Below are 23,973 nucleotides of genomic sequence, written 5' to 3' on the forward strand. Positions count from 1 at the left end.
CTCCTGCCCCACAAGTGCCATTTCCTGCCCCACATCTGGTGCATACCACCCCACAAATTGCACCATCTGCCCCACAAGTGCCACCTCTGGCCCCACAACTTTAACCTCCCGCCACACAAGTGCCAACTCTTGCCCAACGTGTGCCACATCCTGCCCCACAAGTTCCACCTACCACCAAACAAATTCCACCTCCTGCCCCACAAGTGCCACCTCCCGCCACACAAGTGCCACCTCCCGCTTCACAACTTCCACATCCTGCCATACAAGTGCCACCTCCCGCCATAAAATGCCACCTCGCGTCCCTCTATCACCACCTCCTGCCCCACAAGTTACACCGCCTGCCCCACAAGTTACACCCCCACCCCACAGGTACCACCACCTGCCCCACAAGTACCACCTCCTGCAAACAAATGCCGTTTCTTAAACCACAGGTCCAAACTCCTGCCCCACAGGTGCCATTTCCTGCCCCACAACTTCAACCTCTCGACAAACAAGTGCCAACTCCTGCCCAATGTGTGCCAAATCCTGCCCCACAAGTGCCAACTCCTGCCCCACAAGTTCTACCTACCACCCAACAAATTCCACTTCCTGCCCGACAAGTGCCACCTCCCACCCCACAACTGCCATCTCCCGCTTCACAACTTCCACATCCTGCCCCAGAAGTGCCACCTCCCGCCCCACAAGTGCCAATTCCTGCCCCAAAAGTGCCAGCTCATGCTTCACAATTGCCAGCTCACGTTTCACAACTGCCACCTACTGCCCCACAAGTGCCACCTCCCGCCCCACAACTGCCACCTCCCGCCCCACAAGTGCCACCACCTGCCCAACAAGTGCCATTTCTTACCCCACAGGTTCCAACTCCTTCCCCACAGGTGCCATTTCCTGCCCCATAAGTGCCACCTCCTGTGCCACATGTGCCAACTACTGCCCCACAAGTGCCATTTCCTGCCCCACATTAGCCACCTACCACTCCACAAATTCAACCTCTTGCCCCACAAGTGCCAAACCCTGACCCGCAACATCCACCTCCTGCTCCACAATTGCCACCTCCTGCCCCACATCATCCACCTCCCACCCAAGTGCCAACTCCTGCCCCACATCATCCACCTCCTGCCCCACAAGTGCCAATTTCTGCCCCACAAGTGCCAGTTCATGCCCCACAAGTGCCAGTTCATGCCCCACAAGTGCCACATTTTGCCACACAACTGCCACCTCCCGCCCCAAATCATCCACCTCCCGCCCCACAAGTGTCATTAACTGCCCAACATCCTCCTCATGACCCACAAGTGCAACCTCCTGCCCCACAAGTGCAACCTCCTGCCCCACAAGTGCCACCTCCTCCCATCCACCCCCCACAAGTTCCACCTCCTGCCCCACAAGTGCAACCTCCTGTTTTACAAATGCCACCTCCCGACCCACAACTTCAACCTCCAGCCCCACAAGTGCCACAAGCAACCCCACATCATCCACATCCTGCTCCACAAGTGCCACCTCCCACCCCACTAGTACCAGCTCCCACCCCACAAGTGCCACCTCCTGCCCCACATCATCCACCTCCCGGCCCACAAGTGCCAACTCCTGCCCCACAACTTCCACCTCCCGCTCCACAAGTGCCACCACCAGCCCCACAAGTGCCATCTCCTGCCCCACCAGTTCCACATCCCGCACTGCAATGCCAATTCCTGCCCCACATCTTCCACCTCCTGCCCCTCAAGTGCCACCTCCTGCCCCACAAGTGCCACCTCCCTCCACACAAGTGTCCCACCTCCTGCCACACAAGTGCCGCCTCCCACCCCACAAGTGCTATTTCCCGCCTTACAACTTCCACCTCCTGCCCCACAACTTCCACCTCCTGCCCCACACGTGCCTCCTCCTTCCCCCAACTTTTACCTCCCACCTCACAACTTCCACCTCCTGACCCACAAATGCCACCTCCTGTTCCACAACTGCCATTTCCTGCTCAAGAACTTCCACATCCTACCCCACAAAGTGCCACCTCCTGCTTCACAAGTGCCACCCCCTGCCCCACAACTTCCATTTTCCTCCCCACAAGTGCCACCTTGACCTGCTGTTCATGCTCTTTGTAATACACCCCAGTATTCCATCGGCTTTTTTGGCTACAAAAGCACACTGCTGGCTCATGGTCAATCTGTCGTCCACCAGGACACCCAGGTTCCTCTCTTCAGAGCTCCTCTCCAGCAGCTTTTCCCCCAGCCTGTACTGGTGCATGCAATTACTGCTCCCTAGGTGCAAGACTCTACACTTGCTTTTGTTAAACCTCATCCGGTTTCTTACTGCCCAGCTCTCCAGCCTGTCCAGGTCTCGGTGAATGGCAGCACAGCCTTCAGGCGTGTCAGCCAGTCCTCCCAACTTCGTGTCATCACAAACTTGCTGAGGGTGGTCACTATCTCCTCATCAAGGTCGTTGATGAAGATATTGAACAAGACCGGACCCAGCACTGACCCCTGGGGGATGCCGCTAGTTACAGGTCTCCACCTGGATTCTGCACTGCCAACAACGTCTCTCTGTGCTCTGCCAGTCAGCCACTTCTCAACCCACCTCTCTGTCCACTCATCTATCCCACGCTTGCTCAGCTTGTTATAAGGATGTCCTGGGAGACAGTACCAGATGCCTTGCTGAAATCATGGTAAACTACATCCACCGCCCTATCCAAAACTATCTTGCAGGTTCTTAGTTCTTTACCACTGTTTCCTTTCCCACGCCTTACAACTACAAGCAGCTAGAACAATGTTCTCTGAAGATATCCAGGACAGAAGAGTCCCGGTAGATCAGTATCAAGCCCAGCTCACGGGAGGCCAATGCCCACTGTTTCCTGCCTGATAAACGCAGATCTCTGGCAGCATTCAATTGTCTTCCCTGTACAACCACCCAGCCCCCCTCGTCGTCATCAAAACCAGTATCATTTTAAAGTCAATGAATCTTGCCTGTAAAAGCACATCTAGCCTCCTACAGAAATTCATTGCTTTGGGGGACTGAAATTGAGAACACATCTGTAGGCAAACACTCCCATCAACTTCCATACGTCTGAATGTGCAGCCCCTCCTCATGCAGTGACCCTCCTTCCACAATTGCAGACGGTTTCATTCCCCACAGCAACTTCACAGTGGCAGAAGGGACGGACACCTCCCTGTAACCAGAAGGAAACAACAAAGGAAAATAAAGGGACGCCCGCAACCTCTCCAGCCTGTCCCGGTCCCTCTGGTTGGCTTCCCTCCCCTACAATATATTGACTGCACTGCTCAGTTTGTATCGTCTGCAAACCTGCCATCATCTATGTCACTGACGAAGGAAGATGCTGAAGAGCAACGGTTTATATGGGTTAATACCTTGGAGCCCCTCTCTTCAAGGAGCTAGTTCTGCAAGTCTGAGTCCCACAAAGGGTGGTCTCCATAGACATTCAAATTCGTGCTGCACAACCCTACTTAATTTTCTGTATTCATTTCTGTATTGATCTCATGTGGATCAAAATAACACAGTCAGTATCTGCAACGAGTCTAGGCCGAGCAAAACTTTTGATGGAGGGAGCAAAGAGATCAAGACAAGATGATGTAGTGCAATGCAGTCAAAGCAGCTGGCCAAGCAAAAGCTATGTGCATGCATTTCCAAGCTGAGCACGCACCTGGAGCTGGGACTGTATCACTCATTGTCAGAAGAATTCCTGAGTACCCTCATAAAGAAAGCTATACACCAGTGTGACTGGAGTCCATTTACACCAATTAGACCTCTTTACATTTTAATAAGCACCATTACTACTCCAAAGTTGCACTTCCCTTTGCCTTTCCATCTGAAGGGCTTTGAAAAAGTCTCTGAAATAGAAATTCTGTGATTGCTGTAATACACTTGGGTAGGTATCTGGACTTCCATCTTGAGACATCCAGCGCCTTTTACAGAAATAAAGAATACTCAAGGACTTACGCCACCAAATTCCAACTCAGTTTTACACCACTGGTTTTTGATCTGATAGGCAGGAGACAGCGAAAGGCAGCTGCTCAGCAATCCCAGGAAGACAGCTGGGCTCTAGGGAGACAAGAAGGGCAGTAAGGTGACAAACAAAGTGATTATAAGGTTTTATTTAACAGCTCTGTATGGGACGATTCAACTACTTCAAGCTCCAGCAAGCTGCTAGAGACTGATAAAGCAAGACACCTCAGCGACCTCAAAAGCTGACAGCCTTTCAAAAGATAAACTGAACATACCACCTCAAAAAGCATACAATCAATCCATAGAAATTAATCCAGCAAGCAGTCCTATGGTCAAATTGTGTGCTGCCAGTAAAGCCTTTTCATGAGCATTAAGAACATTTCTGGTTAGAGAGTTATCACAACATGGGCAGAAAATACCTAGGAGAATAGGAAAAAGAAAAAAGCAACCTACCCTTACCCTTACCCTACCCTTATCCAACTCCTCTCCCACATTTAGAATTGAAACAAGTTCAAATGCCATAAAAAATTGGGGGAATAAAACCATCTGGTATTTCCCAGGCAAACCACCAAGACCACAGAACCACAGAATAGCCCAAGTTGTAAAGGAACCACGAGGATTATCAAGTCCAACCCGATGCTCCAGGAAGGACAACCTAAACTCAAACGGCCTTTAAGCTGCAGCAGCTCAGGGCCAGGCCCACAGCCTCAGGGAGCATGTTCCACGACCGCTGGTATCAGACACAGCAAGCACAGGGAGCAGGCAGGTAGGCACAGCAAAGCAGCAAGCAAAGCCCAATTTCTCAGAGGGGGCCTGCTAACAGGAAGACCAGACACTGTCCTCCCAAAAAAACTCCACCATTTTGACAGCCAAAACAGAAACTACATTTTCGGTTCTCATGACTCTTCCCTGTGCTCCCAAATAAATAGTTTCGTGACATCCTCTATCACACTGCAACTGCTCAGAAGTAATAATCAAAATTATATCACTCATAAGAAACTCACTTTTGCATGGTGGTAACGAGAGTCCATTCCCATTGTGTCCCTCCGTGTTATGAACACTGCAATTGGCCTTCTGACAGCCTCCTGAATGAATCCACCAAAAGCAAGGAAGCACCCTGCCCTTACTCTGAAGAGAGAAAGAAAGCAAGGTTCATGGAAACAGGCACACAAGGCTTGCAACCAGACACGGTGCTCCAGGCTCCTGATCATGCCAGAGATAGGACTACCACAGTGCCAGAACATGATTTACCACTAAAGGAAACATCTGGGAGCACAATCACAACTTCAGCACAAGCTGTAACGGCTCAGCATATTTAGCTTTCGTATCATACAGCTGGAGAACGAGACACTCCCAAGCATCAGTCAGCAAGCACTCGGATGAGCCAGCCCTTTGGTTTTAATGATGACTGCCACCTTTGACACCTTACCAGAAGATACTTCCATTTATTAGCCTGGACTTCGTTTCTTCCATCAGCAGCTGCTCCTAAACTGCCCTTGATTCATACAGCGATACCATCGACTTCTAGCACGAGCTGACCTGCAAGACAGAGAAAAGAAAGCAGGATGACAACAAACACAGACGTAGCATCCTTTAATTATCTTGAACAACAGCAACAACAAAAACAGGAGATAAGTGCTGCTGTGGATGCACCCCAGTTTATAAAGAAATGGAAAACCAGCCCGGCCTCAGCAGCCCTTATGTATTTCTTACGCATCTGATTAAGCTGACTGCAGTTCGAACCAGGAGAATTTACAGTCTCTTGCAAATGACACCCGTGAAGCAGATCATGATGCAGCAAAAGAAAAAAGCAAAACAAAGAAAAATAAAGAAAGAAAAAAAAAAAGCAAGCCAAAGACCAGGGAATCAAAGTTAAAAAACAACAACAATACAAACAACAAAAAACAACCACACAAAACAGATTAAAAAAAAAAAAAAAAAAAAAGGAAATCCATAACATACGTAACAGCAGAAAGATAGGCGCAACAGGAATATATCACAAAAGTAAAAAAAAAAAAAGAATGGCTCACCCACCACTGAGGATGGAAGTGCACAGAACAAACTCCACAGAGGAGAAATCATCAGAAAGAGATCCCACCCAGAGGCAGACTGGGACTGTCAACCTACTGCCCCACAACTGCCACTTCCCACCCAGCAATTGCCACCCCCCGCCCCACAAGTGCCTCCTCCCACCCCACAAGTGCCAACCCTTACCCCACAAGTGCCAACTCCTGCCCCACATCATCCACCAACCGCCCCACAAGTGTCACCTCTCGCCCCACAAGTGCCACATCCCGCCCCACAAGTGCCACCTCCTGCCAAACTAGTGCAACCTCCTGCCCCACAAGTGCCTTATCTCGCCAGACAATTTACAGCTCCTGCCCCACAAGTGCTACATCCTGCACCACAACTTCAACCTCCTGCCCAACAAGTGCCACGTTCTGCCCCACAAGTGTAGGCTCCTGCCCCACAAGTGCCAATTCCTGCCCCACATGTGCCAGCTCATGCTTCACAAGTGCCAGCTCCTGCACCACATCATCCACTTCCTGCCCACAAGTGCCAGTTCATGCCCCACAAGTGCCAGCTCCTGACCCACAAGTGCCAGCTCCTTCACCACAGGTACCCCATCCCACCCCACAAGTTTCAATTCCTGCCATACAAGTGCCACCTCCTTCCCCACAAGTGCCACCTCCTGCCCAACAAGTGCCAGTTCATGCCCCACAAGTGCAAGGTCGTGTCCCACATCATCCATCTTCTGCCCCACAAGTGCCACCTCCTGCCCCACAACGACCACCCCCTGCACCACAAGTGCCAATTCCTGCCCTACAAGTGCCAGCTCCTGCCCCACAAGTGCCACATTTTGCCACACCACTGCCACCTCCCCCCCAAAATAATCCACCTCCTGCCCCACAAGTGTCACTGACCGTCCAACTTCCTCCTCCTGACACACAAGTGCAACCTCCTGCCCCACAAGTGCCAGATCCTGCCCGACAAGAGCCACTTCCTGCCCCACAAGTACCTCTTCCCTCCCAACAAGTTCCAATTTTCGCCCCACAAGTGCCACCTCCTGCCCCACAAGTGCAACCTCCTGCCACACAAGTGTCACCTTTCGCCCCACAAATGCCACCTCCCACTCCACAACTTCCACCTCCTGCCCCACAACTTCCACCTCCCGACCCACAAGTGCCACCTCACGCCCAACATCTACCACCTCCCACCCCACAAGTGCCACCTCCCACCCTACAACTTCCATCTCCTGGCCCACAAGTGCCACCTCCTGCCTCAAAAGAGCCACCTCCTGCCCCACAACTTCCACGTAACGCCCCATAAGTTCCACCTCCTGCCCCACAAGTGTCACCTCCTGCCCAACTAGTTCCACCTCTTGACCTACAAGTGCCACCTCCTGCCCCATAAGTTTCACCTCTCGCCCAACAAATGCCACCACCTCCCCCAAAAGCGCCACCTCCTGCCCCACAGGTGCCATTTCCTGCCCCACAACATCCACCTCCCACGCACAAGTGCAACCTACCGCCCCACAACTTCCACCTCCTGCCCCACAAGTGCCAACACCTGCCCCACAAGTGCCAACACCTGCCCCACAAGTGCCAACACCTGCCCTACAAGTGCCACCTCCTGCCCCACAAGTGCCACCTGTCACCCTGCAAGTCCAGCTCCTGCCCCACAAGTGCCAGCTCATGCTTCACAAGTGCCAGCTCCTGCCCCACAAAGACCACCTCCTGCCCCACATCATCCACATCCTGCCCCACAAAGACCACCTCCTGCCCCACATCATCCACCTCCTCCCCCACAAGTGACAATACGTGTTCCACAAGTGCCACCTCCCGCCCCACAAATGCCAAATCCTGCCCTGCAACTTCCACCTTCTGCCCCACAAGTGCCACCTCCTGCCCCACAAGTGTCAACTCATGCTCCACAAATGCCACCTCCTGCTCCACAAGTGCCAAATACTTCCCCACAACTTCCACCTTCTGCCCCACTAGTGCCAACTCCAATTCCACAAGTGCCACCTCCAGCCCTACAACTGCCACTTCCAGCCCCACAAGTGCCACCTCCCGCCCAACAACTTCAACATCCCCCGCCCCACAAGTGCCAACTCCTGCCCGTGTGCCACATCCTGCCGTACAAGTGCCAACTCCTGCCGCACAACTGACACCTCCTGCCCCACAAGTGCCACCTCCCGCCAAACAACTGACACCACCTGCCCCACAAGCGCCACCTCCCACCAAACAACTGACACCTCCTGCCCCACAAGTGTCACCTCCTGCCCAACAATTTCCACCTCTTGACCTACAAGTGCCACCTCCTGCCCCATAAGTTTCACCTCTCGCCCAACAAATGCAACCACCTCCCCCAAAAGCGCCACCTCCTGCCCCACAGGTGCCACTTTCTTCCCCACAACATCCACCTCCCACGCACAAGTGCAACCTACCGCCCCACAACTTCCACACAAGTGCCCCACAACTTCCACCTCCTGCCCCACAAGTGCCACCTCCTGCCCCACAAGTGCCACCTCCTGCCCCACAAGTACCTCTTCCCTCCCAACAAGTTCCAATTTCCGCCCCACAAGTGCCACCTCCTGCCCCACAAGTGCAACCTCCTGCCCCACAAATGCCACCTTTCGCCCCACAAATGCCACCTCCCGCTCCACAACTTCCACCTCCTCCCCCACAAGTGCCACCTCCCGACCCACAAGTGCCACCTCACGCCCAACATCTACCACCTCCCACCCCACAAGTGCCACCTCCTGCCCTGCAACTTCCACCTCCTGCCCCACAAGTGCCACCTCCTGCCTCAAAAGAGCCACCTCCCGCCCCACAACTTCCACGTAACGCCCCATAAGTTCCACCTCCCGCCCAACAAGTGCCACCTCTCGTCCCACAAGGACCACCTCCTGCCCCACATGTGCCACCTCCTGCCCCACAAGTGTCAACTCATACTCCACAAATGCCACCTCCTACCCCACAAGTTCCACCTCTTGCCCCACAAGTGACAAATACTTCCCCACAACTTCCACCTCCAGCCCTACAACTGCCACTTCCAGCCCCACAAGTGCAACCTCCCGCCCAACAACTTCAACATCCCACCAACTTCTGCCCGTGTGCCACATCCTGCCCCCAAGTGCCTACTCCTGCCGCACAACTGACAATTCCTGCCCCAAAAGTGACAGCTCATGCTTCACAATTGCCAGCTCCTGCCCGAAATCATCCACCTTCTGCCCCACAAGTGCCACCTCTCGCCCCACAAGTGCCACATCCCGCCCCACAAGTGCCACCTCCTGCCAAACTAGTGCAACCTCCTGCCCCACAAGTGCCTTATCTCGCCAGACAATTTACAGCTCCTGCCCCACAAGTGCTACATCCTGCACCACAACTTCAACCTCCTTCCCAACAAGTGCCACGTTCTGCCCCACAAGTGTAGGCTCCTGCCCCACAAGTGCCAATTCCTGCCCCACATGTGCCAGCTCATGCTTCACAAGTGCCAGCTCCTGCACCACATCATCCACTTCCTGCCCACAAGTGCCAGTTCATGCCCCACAAGTGCCAGCTCCTGCCCCACAAGTGCCAGCTCCTGCCCCACAAGTGCCAGCTCCTGCCCCACAAGAGCCACTTCATTCACCACAGGTACCCCATCCCACCCCACAAGTTTCAATTCCTGCCATACAAGTGCCACCTCCTTCCCCACAAGTGCCACCTCCTGCCCAACAAGTGCCAGTTCATGCCCCACAAGTGCAAGGTCGTGTCCCACATCATCCATCTTCTGCCCCACAAGTGCCACCTCCTGCCCCACAACGACCACCTCCTGCCCCACAACGACCACCTCCTGCCCCACATCATCCACCCCCTGCCCCACAAGTGCCACCTCCTGCCCCACATCATCCACCCCTGCCCCACAAGTGCCACCTCCTGCCCCACAACGACCACCCCCTGCACCACAAGTGCCAATTACTGCCCTACAAGTACCAGCTCATTCCCCTGAAGTGCCAGCTCCTGCCCCACAAGTGCCACATTTTGCCACACCATTGCCACCTCCCCCCCAAATAATCCACCTCCTGCCCCACAAGTGTCACTGACCGCCCAGCTTCCTCCTCCTGACACACAACTGCAACCTCCTGCCCGACAAGAGCCACTTCCTGCCCCACAAGTACCTCTTCCCTCCCAACAAGTTCCAATTTCCGCCCCACAAGTGCCACCTCCTGCCCCACAAGTGCAACCTCCTGCCACACAAGTGTCACCTTTCGCCCCACAAATGCCACCTCCCACTCCACAACTTCCACCTCCCGACCCACAAGTGCCACCTCCTGCCTCAAAAGAGCCACCTCCTGCCCCACAACTTTCACGTAACACCCCATAAGTTCCACCTCCTGCCCCACAAGTGCCACCTCTCGTCCCACAAGTGCCACCTCCTGCCCAACAAGTGCCACCACCCTCCCCAAAATGCCAACTCCCGCCCCACAAGAGCCACGTCCAGCCCCACAACTTCCACCTCCTGCCCCAAAAGTGTCAACTCCTGCCCCATAAGTTCCATATCCCGCCCCACAAGTGCCACTACCTGCCCCACTAGTGCCATCTCCATTTCCACAGGTGCCACCTCCCGCCCCACAACTTCCACGTAACGCCCCATAAGTTCCACCTCCTGCCCAACAAGTGCCACCTCTCGTCCCACAAGGACCACCTCCTGCCCCACATGTGCCACCTCTTGCCCCACAAGTGCCAAATACTTCCCCACAACTTCCACCTTCTGCCGCACTAGTGCCAACTCCAATTCCACAAGTGCCACCTCCCACACCACAAGTGCCACCACCTGACCCACAAGTGCCAACTCCTGCCCCACAAGTGCCATTTCTTGCCCCACAAGTGCCACCTCCTGCCCCACAAGTGCCATTTCCTGCCCTACAACTTTTACCTCCTGCCCCACAAGAGCCAGTTCCAGCCCCACAAATGCCACCTCCTGCCCCACAACTTCAACATCCCGCCATACAAGTGCCACCTCCTGCCCAACGTGTGCCACATCCTGCCCCACAAGTGCCAAATCCTGCCCCACAACTTTTACCTCCTGCTTCACAAGTGCCAACTCCTGCCCCACATCATCCACCTCCTGCCCCACAAGTGCCACCTCCAGCCCCACAAGTGCCACATCCCTCCCCACAAGTGCCACCTCCTGCCCCACAACTTCCACCCCCTCCCCTCAAGTTACATCTCCTGCCCCACAAGTGCCAACACCTGACCCACAAGTGCCACCTCCTGCCCCACAACTTTACATTCCACCCCACAATTTCCACCTCCTGTCTTACAAGTTCCACTTCCCGCCCCACAAGTGCCACCTCCTGTCCAACAATTGCCATTTCTTACCCCACAGGTTCCAACTCCTGCCCCACAGGTGCCATTTCCTGCCCCACAAGTGCCACCTCCTGTCCCACATGTGCCAACTCCTGCCCCACAAGTGCCATTTCCTGCCCCACAACTTCCACCTCCTGCCCCAGAAGTGCCAGTTCCTGTCCCACAAGTGCCACCTACCACGCCACAAACACCACCTCCTGCCGCACAAGTTCCACCTCCTGCCCCACAACGACCACCCCCTGCACCACAAGTGCCAATTCCTGCCCTACAAGTGCCAGCTCATTCCCCTGATGTGCCAGCTCCTGCCCCACAAGTGCCACATTTTGCCACACCACTGCCACCTCCCCCCCCAAATAATCCACCTCCTGCCCCACAAGTGTCACTGACCGCAACTTCCTCCTCCTGACCCACAAGTGCAACCTCCTGCCCCACAACTTCAACATCCCGCCACACAAGTGCCAACTCCTGCCGAACGTGTGCCACATCCTGCCCCACAAGTGCCAACTCCTACCCCACATCGTCCACCTCCCACCCAACAAGTGCCACCTCCTGCCCCACAAGTGCCAATTCCTGCCCCACATGTGCCAGCTCATGCCCCACAAGTGCCAGGTCCTGTCCCACATCATCCACCTTCTTCCCCACAAGTGCCACCTCCTGCCCCACAACGACCACCTCCTGCCCCACATCATCCACCCCCTGCACCACAAGTGCCAATTCATGCCCTACAAGTGCCAGCTCACTCCCCTGAAGTGCCAGCTCCTGCCCCACAAGTGCCACCTCCTGTCCCACATGTGCTAACTCCTGCCCCACAAGTGCCATTTTCTGCCCCACAACTTCTACCTCAAGGCCCACAAGAGCCAGTTCCAACCCCACAAATGCCACCTCCCGCCCCACAACTTCAACATCCCGCCACACAAGTGCCACCTCCTGCCCCACAAGTGCCAAATCCTGTTCTGCAACATCCAACTCCTGCTCCACAAGTGCCACCTCCTGCCCCACATCATCTACCTCCCACCCCACAAGTGCCACCTCCTGCCCCACAAGTTACATCTCCCGCCCCACAAGTGCCACCTCCTGCCTCACAACTTCCAACTCCCACCACAACAATTTCCACCTCCTGTCTTACAAGTTCCACTTCTGCCCCACATGTGCCACCTCCAGCCCCATAAGTGCCTAATCATGCCCCACAACATCCACCTGTGCCGTACAAATTACCGGCTCCACATCATCCAACTCCAGCCCCACAAGCGCCACCTCCTGCACAAAAAGATCCACCTCAAGCCCCACAGGTGCCACCTCCCGCCCCACAACTTCCACCTCCCGCCCCACAATTGCCACCTCCTGCCCCATAAGTGCCACCTCCCGCCCAACAATTGTGGCCACATGACAAACAAGTTCCACTTCCGCCCCACAAGTTTCACCTCCTGCCCAACAAGTGCCAATTCTTACCCCACAGGTTCCAAATCCTACCCCACTGGTGCCACTTCCTGCCCCACAAGTGCCACCTCCTGCCCCACAACGACCACCTCCTGCCCCAAAAGTGCCAATTCCTGCCCTACAAGTGCCAGCTCATTCCCCTGAAGTGCCAGCTCCTGCCCCACAAGTGCCACAGTTTGCCACACAACTGCCACCTCCCCCCCAAATAATGCACCTCCTGCCCCACAAGTGTCACTGACCGCCCAACTTCCTCCTCCTGACGCACAAGTGCCACCTCCTGCCCCACAAGTGCCAGCTCCTGCCCGACAAGAGCCACTTCCTGCCCCACAAGTACCTCTTCCCTCCCAACAAGTTCCAATTTCCGCCCCACAAGTGCCACCTCCTGCCCCACAAGTGCAACCTCCTGCCCCACAAATGCCACCTTTCGCCCCACAAATGCCACCTCCCGCCCTACAACTTCCACCTCCTGCCCCACAAGTGCCACCTCCTGCCCCACAAGTGTCAACTCATGCTCCACATCATCCACCTTCTGCTCCACAAGTTCCACCTCTTGCCCCACAAGTGCCAAATACTTCCCTACAACTTCCACCTTCTGCCCCACTAGTGCCAACTCCAATTCCAGAAGTGCCACCTCCAGCCCTACAAGTGCCACTTCCAGCCCCACAAGTGCCACCTCCCGCCCAACAACTTCAACATCCCACCACACAAGTGCCAACTCCTGCCCGTGTGCCACATCCTGCCCCACAAGTGCCAACTCCTGCCGCACAACTGACAATTCCTGCCCCAAAAGTGACAGCTCATGCTTCACAATTGCCAGCTCCTGCCCCACATCATCCACCTCCTGCCCCACAAGTGCCACCTCTCGCCCCACAAGTGCCACATCCCGCCCCACAAGGGCCACCTCCTGCCAAACTAGTGCAACCTCCTGCCCCACAAGTGCCATATCTCGCCAGACAATTTACAGCTCCTGCCCCACAATTGCTACATCCTGCACCACAACTTCAACCTCCTGCCCCACAAGTGCCACGTTCTGCCCCACAAGTGTAGGCTCCTTCCCCACAACTGCCAATTCCTGCCCCACATGTGCCAGCTCATGCTTCACAAGTGCCAGCTCCTGCACCACATCATCAACTTCCTGCCCACAAGTGCCAATTCCTGCCCCACAAGTACCAGCTCCTTCACCACAGGTACCCCATCCCACCCCACAAGTTTTAATTCCTGCCATACAAGTGACTCCTCCTTCCCCACAAGTGCCACCTCCTGCCCCACAAGTGCCACCACCTGCCCCACAAGTGCCACCTCCTGCCAAACAACTGACACCTCCTGCCCCACAAGTGTCACCTCCTGCCCAACAAGTTCCACCTCTTGACCTACAAGTGTCATCTCCTGCCCCATAAGTTTCACCTCTCGCCCAACAAATGCCACCACCTCCCCCAAAAGCGCCACCTCCTGCCCCACAGGTGCCATTTCCTGCCCCACAACATCCACCTCCCACGCACAAGTGCAACCTACCGCCCCACAACTTCCACCTCCTGCCCCACAAGTGCCACCTCCTGCCCCACAAGTGCCACCTCCTGCCAAACAACTGACACCTCCTGCCCCACAAGTGCCACATCCTGCCCCACAAGTGCCACCTCCTGCCCCACAAGTGCCACCTCCTCCCAAACAACTGAAACCTCCTGCCCCACAAGTGCCACATCCTGCCCCACAAGTGCCACATCCTTCACCACTGGTACCCCATCCCACCCCACAAGTTTCAATTCCTGCCATACAATTGACACCTCCTTCCCCACAAGTGCCACCTCCTGCCCCAAAAGTGTCACATCCTGCCCCATAAGTTTCACCTCTCGCCCAACAAATGCCACCACCTCCCACAAAAGCGCCACCTCGTGCCCCACAGGTGCCATTTCCTGCCCCACAACATCCACCTCCCACACACAAGTGCAACCTACTGCCCCACAACTTCAACCTCCTGCCCCACAAGTGCCAGCTCCTGCCCCACAAGCGCCAGCTCCTGCCCCACAAGTGCCAGCTCCTGCCCCACAAGTGCCAGCTCCTGCCCCACAAGAGCCACTTCATTCACCACAGGTACCCCATCCCACCCCACAAGTTTCAATTCCTGCCATACAAGTGCCACCTCCTTCCCCACAAGTGCCACCTCTTGCCCAACAGGTGCCACCTCCTGCCCCACAAATGCCAAATCCAGCCCTGCAACTTCCACCTCCTGCCCCACAAGTTCCAATTCCTGCCTCACAAGTGCCAGCTCATGCTTCAAAAGTGCCAGCTCCTGCCCCACATCATCCACTTCCTGCTCACATGTGCCTCCTCCTGTCCGACAAAGACCACCTCCTGCCCCACATCATCCACCCCCTGCACCACAAGTGCCAATTCCTGCCCTACAAGTGCCAGCTCATTCCCCTGAAGTGCCAGCTCCTGCCCCACAAGTGCCACATTTTGCCACACCACTGCCACCTCCCCCCAAATAATCCACCTCCTGCCCCACAAGTGTCACTGACCGCCCAACTTCCTCCTACTGACACACAAGTGCAACCTCCTGCCCCACAAGTGCCAGCTCCTGCCCGACAAGAGCCACTTCCTGCCCCACAAGTACCTCTTCCCTCCCAACAAGTTCCAATTTCCGCCCCACATGTGCCACCTCCTGCCCCACAAGTGCAACCTCCTGCCCCACAAGTGCCACATTTCACCCCACAAATGCCACCTTCCGCTCCACAACTTCCACCTCCTGCCCCACAAGTGCCACCTCCCGCCCTACAACTTCCATCTCCTGGCCCACAAGTGCCACTTCCTGCCTCAAAAGAGCCACCTCCCGCCTCACAACTTCCACGTAACGTCCCATAAGTTCCACCTCCTGCCCCACAAGTGCCACCTCCTTCCCCACAAGTGCCAGCTGCTGCTCCACATCATCCAACTCCCGCCCCACAAGTGCCACGTCCAGCCCCACAACTTCCGCCTCCTGCCCCAAAAGTGTCAACTCCTGCCCCATAAGTTCCATATCCCGCCCCACAAGTGCCACTACCTGCCCCACTAGTGCCATCTCCATTTCCACAAGTGCCACCTCCCGCCCCACAAGTGCCAATTCCTGCCCCACAAGTTCCAACTCTCGTCTAACAAGTGCCACCTCTTGCCCAACATTTACCACCTCCCGCTCCACAAGTGTCACCTCCTGCCCAACAAGTGCCATTTCTTACCCCACAGGTTCCAACTCCTGCCCCACAGGTGCCATTTCCTGCCCCACAAGTACCACCTCCTGTCCCACATTTACCAACTCCTGCCCCACAAGTGCTATTTCCTGCCCCACATCTGGTGCATACCACCCCACAAATTGCACGTCCTGCCCCACAAGTGCCACCTCTGGCCCCACAACTTCAACCTCCTGCCACACAAGTGCCAACTCTTGCCCAACGTGTGCCACATCCTGCCCCACAAGTTCCACCTACCACCAAACAAATTCCACCTCCTGCCCCACAAGTGCCACCTCCCGCCACACAAGTGCCACCTCTCGCTTCACAGCTTCCACATCCTGCCATACAAGTGCCACCTCCCGTCCCTCTATCACCACCTCCTGCCCCACAAGTTACACCGCCTGCCCCACAAGTTACACCCCCACCCCACAGGTACCACCACCTGCCCCACAAGTACCACCTCCTGCAAACAAATGCCGTTTCTTAAACCACAGGTCCAAACTCCTGCCCCACAGGTGCCATTTCCTGCCCCACAACTTCAACCTCTCGACAAACAAGTGCCAACTCCTGCCCAATGTGTGCCAAATCCTGCCCCACAAGTGCCAACTCCTGCCCCACAAGTTCTACCTACCACCCAACAAATTCCACTTCCTGCCCCACAAGTGCCACCTCCCACCCCACAACTGCCATCTCCCGCTTCACAACTTCCACATCCTGCCCCAGAAGTGCCACCTCCCGCCCCACAAGTGCCAATTCCTGCCCCGAAAGTGCCAGCTCATGCTTCACAATTGCCAGCTCACGTTTCACAACTGCCACCTCCTGCCCCACAAGTGCCACCTCCCGCCCCACAAGTGCCACCTCCCGCCCCACAAGTGCCACCACCTGCCCAACAAGTGCCATTTCTTACCCCACAGGTTCCAACTCCTTCCCCACAGGTGCCATTTCCTGCCCCATAAGTGCCAACTCCTGTGCCACATGTGCCAACTACTGCCCCACAAGTGCCATTTCCTGCCCCACATTAGCCACCTACCACTCCACAAATTCAACCTCTTGCCCCACAAGTGCCAAACCCTGACCCGCAACATCCACCTCCTGCTCCACAATTGCCACCTCCTGCCCCACCTCATCCACCTCCCACCCAAGTGCCAACTCCTGCCCCACATCATCCACCTCCTGCCCCACAAGTGCCAATTTCTGCCCCACAAGTGCCAGTTCATGCCCCACAAGTGCCAGTTCCTGCCCCACAAGTGCCACATTTTGCCACACAACTGCCACCTCCCGCCCCAAATCATCCACCTCCCGCCCCACAAGTGTCATTAACTGCCCAACATCCTCCTCATGACCCACAAGTGCAACCTCCTGCCCCACAAGTGCAACCTCCTGCCCCACAAGTGCCACCTCCTCCCATCCACCCCCCACAAGTTCCACCTCCTGCCCCACAAGTGCAACCTCCTGTTTTACAAATGCCACCTCCCGACCCACAACTTCAACCTCCAGCCCCACAAGTGCCACAAGCAACCCCACATCATCCACATCCTGCTCCACAAGTGCCACCTCCCACCCCACTAGTACCAGCTCCCACCCCACAAGTGCCACCTCCTGCCCCACATCATCCACCTCCCGGCCCACAAGTGCCAACTCCTGCCCCACAACTTCCACCTCCCGCTCCACAAGTGCCACCACCAGCCCCACAAGTGCCATCTCCTGCCCCACCAGTTCCACATCCCGCACTGCAATGCCAATTCCTGCCCCACATCTTTCACCTCCTGCCCCTCAAGTGCCACCTCCTGCCCCACAAGTGCCACCTCCCTCCACACAAGTGTCCCACCTCCTGCCACACAAGTGCCACCTCCCACCCCACAAGTGCTATTTCCCGCCTTACAACTTCCACCTCCCGCCCCACAACTTCCACCTCCCGCCCCACAACTTCCACCTCCCGCCCCACAACTTCCACCTCCTGCCGCACAACTTCCACCTCCTGCCCCACACGTGCCTCCTCCTTCCCCCAACTTTTACCTCCCACCTCACAACTTCCACCTCCTGACCCACAAATGCCACCTCCTGTTCCACAACTGCCATTTCCTGCTCAAGAACTTCCACATCCTACCCCACAAAGTGCCACCTCCTGCTTCACAAGTGCCACCCCCTGCCCCACAATCGCCACCCCCTGCCCCACAACTTCCATTTTCCTCCCCACAAGTGCCACCTTGACCTGCTGTCCATGCTCTTTGTAATACACCCCAGTATTCCATCGGCTTTTTTGGCTACAAGGGCACACTGCTGGCTCATGGTCAATCTGTCGTCCACCAGGAGACCCAGGTTCCTCTCTTCAGAGCTCCTCTCCAGCAGCTTTTCCCCCAGCCTGTACTGGTGCATGCAATTACTGCTCCCTAGGTGCAAGACTCTACACTTGCTTTTGTTAAACCTCATCCGGTTTCTTACTGCCCAGCTCTCCAGCCTGTCCAGATCTCGCTGAATGGCAGCACAGCCTTCAGGCGTGTCAGCCAGTCCTCCCAACTTCGTGTCATCACAAACTTGCTGAGGGTGGTCACTATCTCCTCATCAAGGTCGTTGATGAAGATATTGAACAAGACCGGACCCAGCACTGACCCCTGGGGGACGCCGCTAGTTACAGGTCTCCACCTGGATTCTGCACTGCCAACAACGTCTCCCTGTGCTCTGCCAGTCAGCCACTTCTCAACCCACCTCTCTGTCCACTCATCTATCCCACGCTTGCTCAGCTTGTTATAAGGATGTCCTGGGAGACAGTACCAGATGCCTTGCTGAAATCATGGTAAACTACATCCACCGCCCTATCCAAAACTATCTTGCAGGTTCTTAGTTCTTTACCACTGTTTCCTTTCCCACGCCTTACAACTACAAGCAGCTAGAACAATGTTCTCTGAAGATATCCAGGACAGAAGAGTCCCGGTAGATCAGTATCAAGCCCAGCTCACGGGAGGCCAATGCCCACTGTTTCCTGCCTGATAAACGCAGATCTCTGGCAGCATTCAATTGTCTTCCCTGTACAACCACCCAGCCCCCCTCGTCGTCATCAAAACCAGTATCATTTTAAAGTCAATGAATCTTGCCTGTAAAAGCACATCTAGCCTCCTACAGAAATTCATTGCTTTGGAGGACTGAAATTGAGAACACATCTGTAGGCAAACACTCCCATCAACTTCCATATGTCTGAATGTGCAGCCCCTCCTCATGCAGTGACCCTCCTTCCACAATTGCAGACGGTTTCATTCCCCACAGCAACTTCACAGTGGCAGAAGGGACGGACACCTCCCTGTAACCAGAAGGAAACAACAAAGGAAAATAAAGGGACGCCCGCAACCTCTCCAGCCTGTCCCGGTCCCTCTGGTTGGCTTCCCTCCCCTACAATATATTGACTGCACTGCTCAGTTTGTATCGTCTGCAAACCTGCCATCATCTATGTCACTGACGAAGGAAGATGCTGAAGAGCAACGGTTTATATGGGTTAATACCTTGGAGCCCCTCTCTTCAAGGAGCTAGTTCTGCAAGTCTGAGTCCCACAAAGGGTGGTCTCCATAGACGTTCAAATTCGTGCTGCACAACCCTACTTAATTTTCTGTATTCATTTCTGTATTGATCTCATGTGGATCAAAATAACACAGTCAGTATCTGCAACGAGTCTAGGCCGAGCAAAACTTTTGATGGAGGGAGCAAAGAGATCAAGACAAGATGATGTAGTGCAATGCAGTCAAAGCAGCTGGCCAAGCAAAAGCTATGTGCATGCATTTCCAAGCTGAGCACGCACCTGGAGCTGGGACTGTATCACTCATTGTCAGAAGAATTCCTGAGTACCCTCATAAAGAAAGCTATACACCAGTGTGACTGGAGTCCATTTACACCAATTGGACCTCTTTACATTTTAATAAGCACCATTTACTACTCCAAAGTTGCACTTCCCTTTGCCTTTCCATCTGAAGGGCTTTGAAAAAGTCTCTGAAATAGAAATTCTGTGATTGCTGTAATACACTTGGGTAGGTATCTGGACTTCCATCTTGAGACATCCAGCGCCTTTTACAGAAATAAAGAATACTCAAGGACTTACGCCACCAAATTCCAACTCAGTTTTACACCACTGGTTTTTGATCTGATAGGCAGGAGACAGCGAAAGGCAGCTGCTCAGCAATCCCAGGAAGACAGCTGGGCTCTAGGGAGACAAGAAGGGCAGTAAGGTGACAAACAAAGTGATTATAAGGTTTTATTTAACAGCTCTGTATGGGACGATTCAACTACTTCAAGCTCCAGCAAGCTGCTAGAGACTGATAAAGCAAGACACCTCAGCGACCTCAAAAGCTGACAGCCTTTCAAAAGATAAACTGAACATACCACCTCAAAAAGCATACAATCAATCCATAGAAATTAATCCAGCAAGCAGTCCTATGGTCAAATTGTGTGCTGCCAGTAAAGCCTTTTCATGAGCATTAAGAACATTTCTGGTTAGAGAGTTATCACAACATGGGCAGAAAATACCTAGGAGAATAGGAAAAAGAAAAAAGCAACCTACCCTTACCCTTACCCTACCCTTATCCAACTCCTCTCCCACATTTAGAATTGAAACAAGTTCAAATGCCATAAAAAATTGGGGGAATAAAACCATCTGGTATTTCCCAGGCAAACCACCAAGACCACAGAACCACAGAATAGCCCAAGTTGTAAAGGAACCACGAGGATTATCAAGTCCAACCCGATGCTCCAGGAAGGACAACCTAAACTCAAACGGCCTTTAAGCTGCAGCAGCTCAGGGCCAGGCCCACAGCCTCAGGGAGCATGTTCCACGACCGCTGGTATCAGACACAGCAAGCACAGGGAGCAGGCAGGTAGGCACAGCAAAGCAGCAAGCAAAGCCCAATTTCTCAGAGGGGGCCTGCTAACAGGAAGACCAGACACTGTCCTCCCAAAAAAACTCCACCATTTTGACAGCCAAAACAGAAACTACATTTTCGGTTCTCATGACTCTTCCCTGTGCTCCCAAATAAATAGTTTCGTGACATCCTCTATCACACTGCAACTGCTCAGAAGTAATAATCAAAATTATATCACTCATAAGAAACTCACTTTTGCATGGTGGTAACGAGAGTCCATTCCCATTGTGTCCCTCCGTGTTATGAACACTGCAATTGGCCTTCTGACAGCCTCCTGAATGAATCCACCAAAAGCAAGGAAGCACCCTGCCCTTACTCTGAAGAGAGAAAGAAAGCAAGGTTCATGGAAACAGGCACACAAGGCTTGCAACCAGACACGGTGCTCCAGGCTCCTGATCATGCCAGAGATAGGACTACCACAGTGCCAGAACATGATTTACCACTAAAGGAAACATCTGGGAGCACAATCACAACTTCAGCACAAGCTGTAACGGCTCAGCATATTTAGCTTTCGTATCATACAGCTGGAGAACGAGACACTCCCAAGCATCAGTCAGCAAGCACTCGGATGAGCCAGCCCTTTGGTTTTAATGATGACTGCCACCTTTGACACCTTACCAGAAGATACTTCCATTTATTAGCCTGGACTTCGTTTCTTCCATCAGCAGCTGCTCCTAAACTGCCCTTGATTCATACAGCGATACCATCGACTTCTAGCACGAGCTGACCTGCAAGACAGAGAAAAGAAAGCAGGATGACAACAAACACAGACGTAGCATCCTTTAATTATCTTGAACAACAGCAACAACAAAAACAGGAGATAAGTGCTGCTGTGGATGCACCCCAGTTTATAAAGAAATGGAAAACCAGCCCGGCCTCAGCAGCCCTTATGTATTTCTTACGCATCTGATTAAGCTGACTGCAGTTCGAACCAGGAGAATTTACAGTCTCTTGCAAATGACACCCGTGAAGCAGATCATGATGCAGCAAAAGAAAAAAGCAAAACAAAGAAAAATAAAGAAAGAAAAAAAAAAAGCAAGCCAAAGACCAGGGAATCAAAGTTAAAAAACAACAACAATACAAACAACAAAAAACAACCACACAAAACAGATTAAAAAAAAAAAAAAAAAAAAGGAAATCCATAACATACGTAACAGCAGAAAGATAGGCGCAACAGGAATATATCACAAAAGTAAAAAAAAAAAAAGAATGGCTCACCCACCACTGAGGATGGAAGTGCACAGAACAAACTCCACAGAGGAGAAATCATCAGAAAGAGATCCCACCCAGAGGCAGACTGGGACTGTCAACCTACTGCCCCACAACTGCCACTTCCCACCCAGCAATTGCCACCCCCCGCCCCACAAGTGCCTCCTCCCACCCCACAAGTGCCAACCCTTACCCCACAAGTGCCAACTCCTGCCCCACATCATCCACCAACCGCCCCACAAGTGTCACCTCTCGCCCCACAAGTGCCACATCCCGCCCCACAAGTGCCACCTCCTGCCAAACTAGTGCAACCTCCTGCCCCACAAGTGCCTTATCTCGCCAGACAATTTACAGCTCCTGCCCCACAAGTGCTACATCCTGCACCACAACTTCAACCTCCTGCCCAACAAGTGCCACGTTCTGCCCCACAAGTGTAGGCTCCTGCCCCACAAGTGCCAATTCCTGCCCCACATGTGCCAGCTCATGCTTCACAAGTGCCAGCTCCTGCACCACATCATCCACTTCCTGCCCACAAGTGCCAGTTCATGCCCCACAAGTGCCAGCTCCTGCCCCACAAGTGCCAGCTCCTTCACCACAGGTACCCCATCCCACCCCACAAGTTTCAATTCCTGCCATACAAGTGCCACCTCCTTCCCCACAAGTGCCACCTCCTGCCCAACAAGTGCCAGTTCATGCCCCACAAGTGCAAGGTCGTGTCCCACATCATCCATCTTCTGCCCCACAAGTTCCACCTCCTGCCCCACAGCGACCACCTCCTGCCCCACAACGATCACCCCCTGCACCACAAGTGCCAATTCCTGCCCTACAAGTGCCAGCTCCTGCCCCACAAGTGCCACATTTTGCCACACCACTGCCACCTCCCCCCCAAAATAATCCACCTCCTGCCCCACAAGTGTCACTGACCGTCCAACTTCCTCCTCCTGACACACAAGTGCAACCTCCTGCCCCACAAGTGCCAGATCCTGCCCGACAAGAGCCACTTCCTGCCCCACAAGTACCTCTTCCCTCCCAACAAGTTCCAATTTTCGCCCCACAAGTGCCACCTCCTGCCCCACAAGTGCAACCTCCTGCCACACAAGTGTCACCTTTCGCCCCACAAATGCCACCTCCCACTCCACAACTTCCACCTCCTGCCCCACAACTTCCACCTCCCGACCCACAAGTGCCACCTCACGCCCAACATCTACCACCTCCCACCCCACAAGTGCCACCTCCCACCCTACAACTTCCATCTCCTGGCCCACAAGTGCCACCTCCTGCCTCAAAAGAGCCACCTCCTGCCCCACAACTTCCACGTAACGCCCCATAAGTTCCACCTCCTGCCCCACAAGTGTCACCTCCTGCCCAACTAGTTCCACCTCTTGACCTACAAGTGCCACCTCCTGCCCCATAAGTTTCACCTCTCGCCCAACAAATGCCACCACCTCCCCCAAAAGCGCCACCTCCTGCCCCACAGGTGCCATTTCCTGCCCCACAACATCCACCTCCCACGCACAAGTGCAACCTACCGCCCCACAACTTCCACCTCCTGCCCCACAAGTGCCAACACCTGCCCCACAAGTGCCAACACCTGCCCCACAAGTGCCAACACCTGCCCTACAAGTGCCACCTCCTGCCCCACAAGTGCCACCTGTCACCCTGCAAGTCCAGCTCCTGCCCCACAAGTGCCAGCTCATGCTTCACAAGTGCCAGCTCCTGCCCCACAAAGACCACCTCCTGCCCCACATCATCCACATCCTGCCCCACAAAGACCACCTCCTGCCCCACATCATCCACCTCCTCCCCCACAAGTGACAATACGTGTTCCACAAGTGCCACCTCCCGCCCCACAAATGCCAAATCCTGCCCTGCAACTTCCACCTTCTGCCCCACAAGTGCCACCTCCTGCCCCACAAGTGCCAC

At 54.4% G+C, this 23,973-nt stretch overlaps 2 long non-coding RNA genes across 2 annotated transcripts; both read right to left on the reverse strand.

Annotated features, from left to right (window-relative positions):
- Nucleotides 1–3,045: 3,045 nt before the first annotated feature.
- On the reverse strand, nt 3,046–5,808 carry LOC146759464 (uncharacterized). Its single transcript, XR_014932304.1, has 4 exons — nt 5,372–5,808; nt 4,947–5,070; nt 3,937–4,038; nt 3,046–3,148 (listed from the first exon to the last, which is right to left on the reverse strand). It is a non-coding gene; the product is annotated as an uncharacterized LOC146759464 (long non-coding RNA).
- A 13,278-nt stretch (nt 5,809–19,086) lies between these two features.
- On the reverse strand, nt 19,087–21,896 carry LOC146759465 (uncharacterized). Its single transcript, XR_014932305.1, has 4 exons — nt 21,460–21,896; nt 21,035–21,158; nt 20,025–20,126; nt 19,087–19,235 (listed from the first exon to the last, which is right to left on the reverse strand). It is a non-coding gene; the product is annotated as an uncharacterized LOC146759465 (long non-coding RNA).
- Between the last annotated feature and the right edge of the window lie 2,077 nt (nt 21,897–23,973).

The sequence above is a fragment of the Coturnix japonica genome, chromosome 10, assembly GCF_054131305.1.
Source record: "Coturnix japonica strain WE chromosome 10, WE-NBRP24, whole genome shotgun sequence".
In the NCBI taxonomy this organism is placed as follows: Eukaryota; Metazoa; Chordata; class Aves; order Galliformes; family Phasianidae; genus Coturnix; species Coturnix japonica.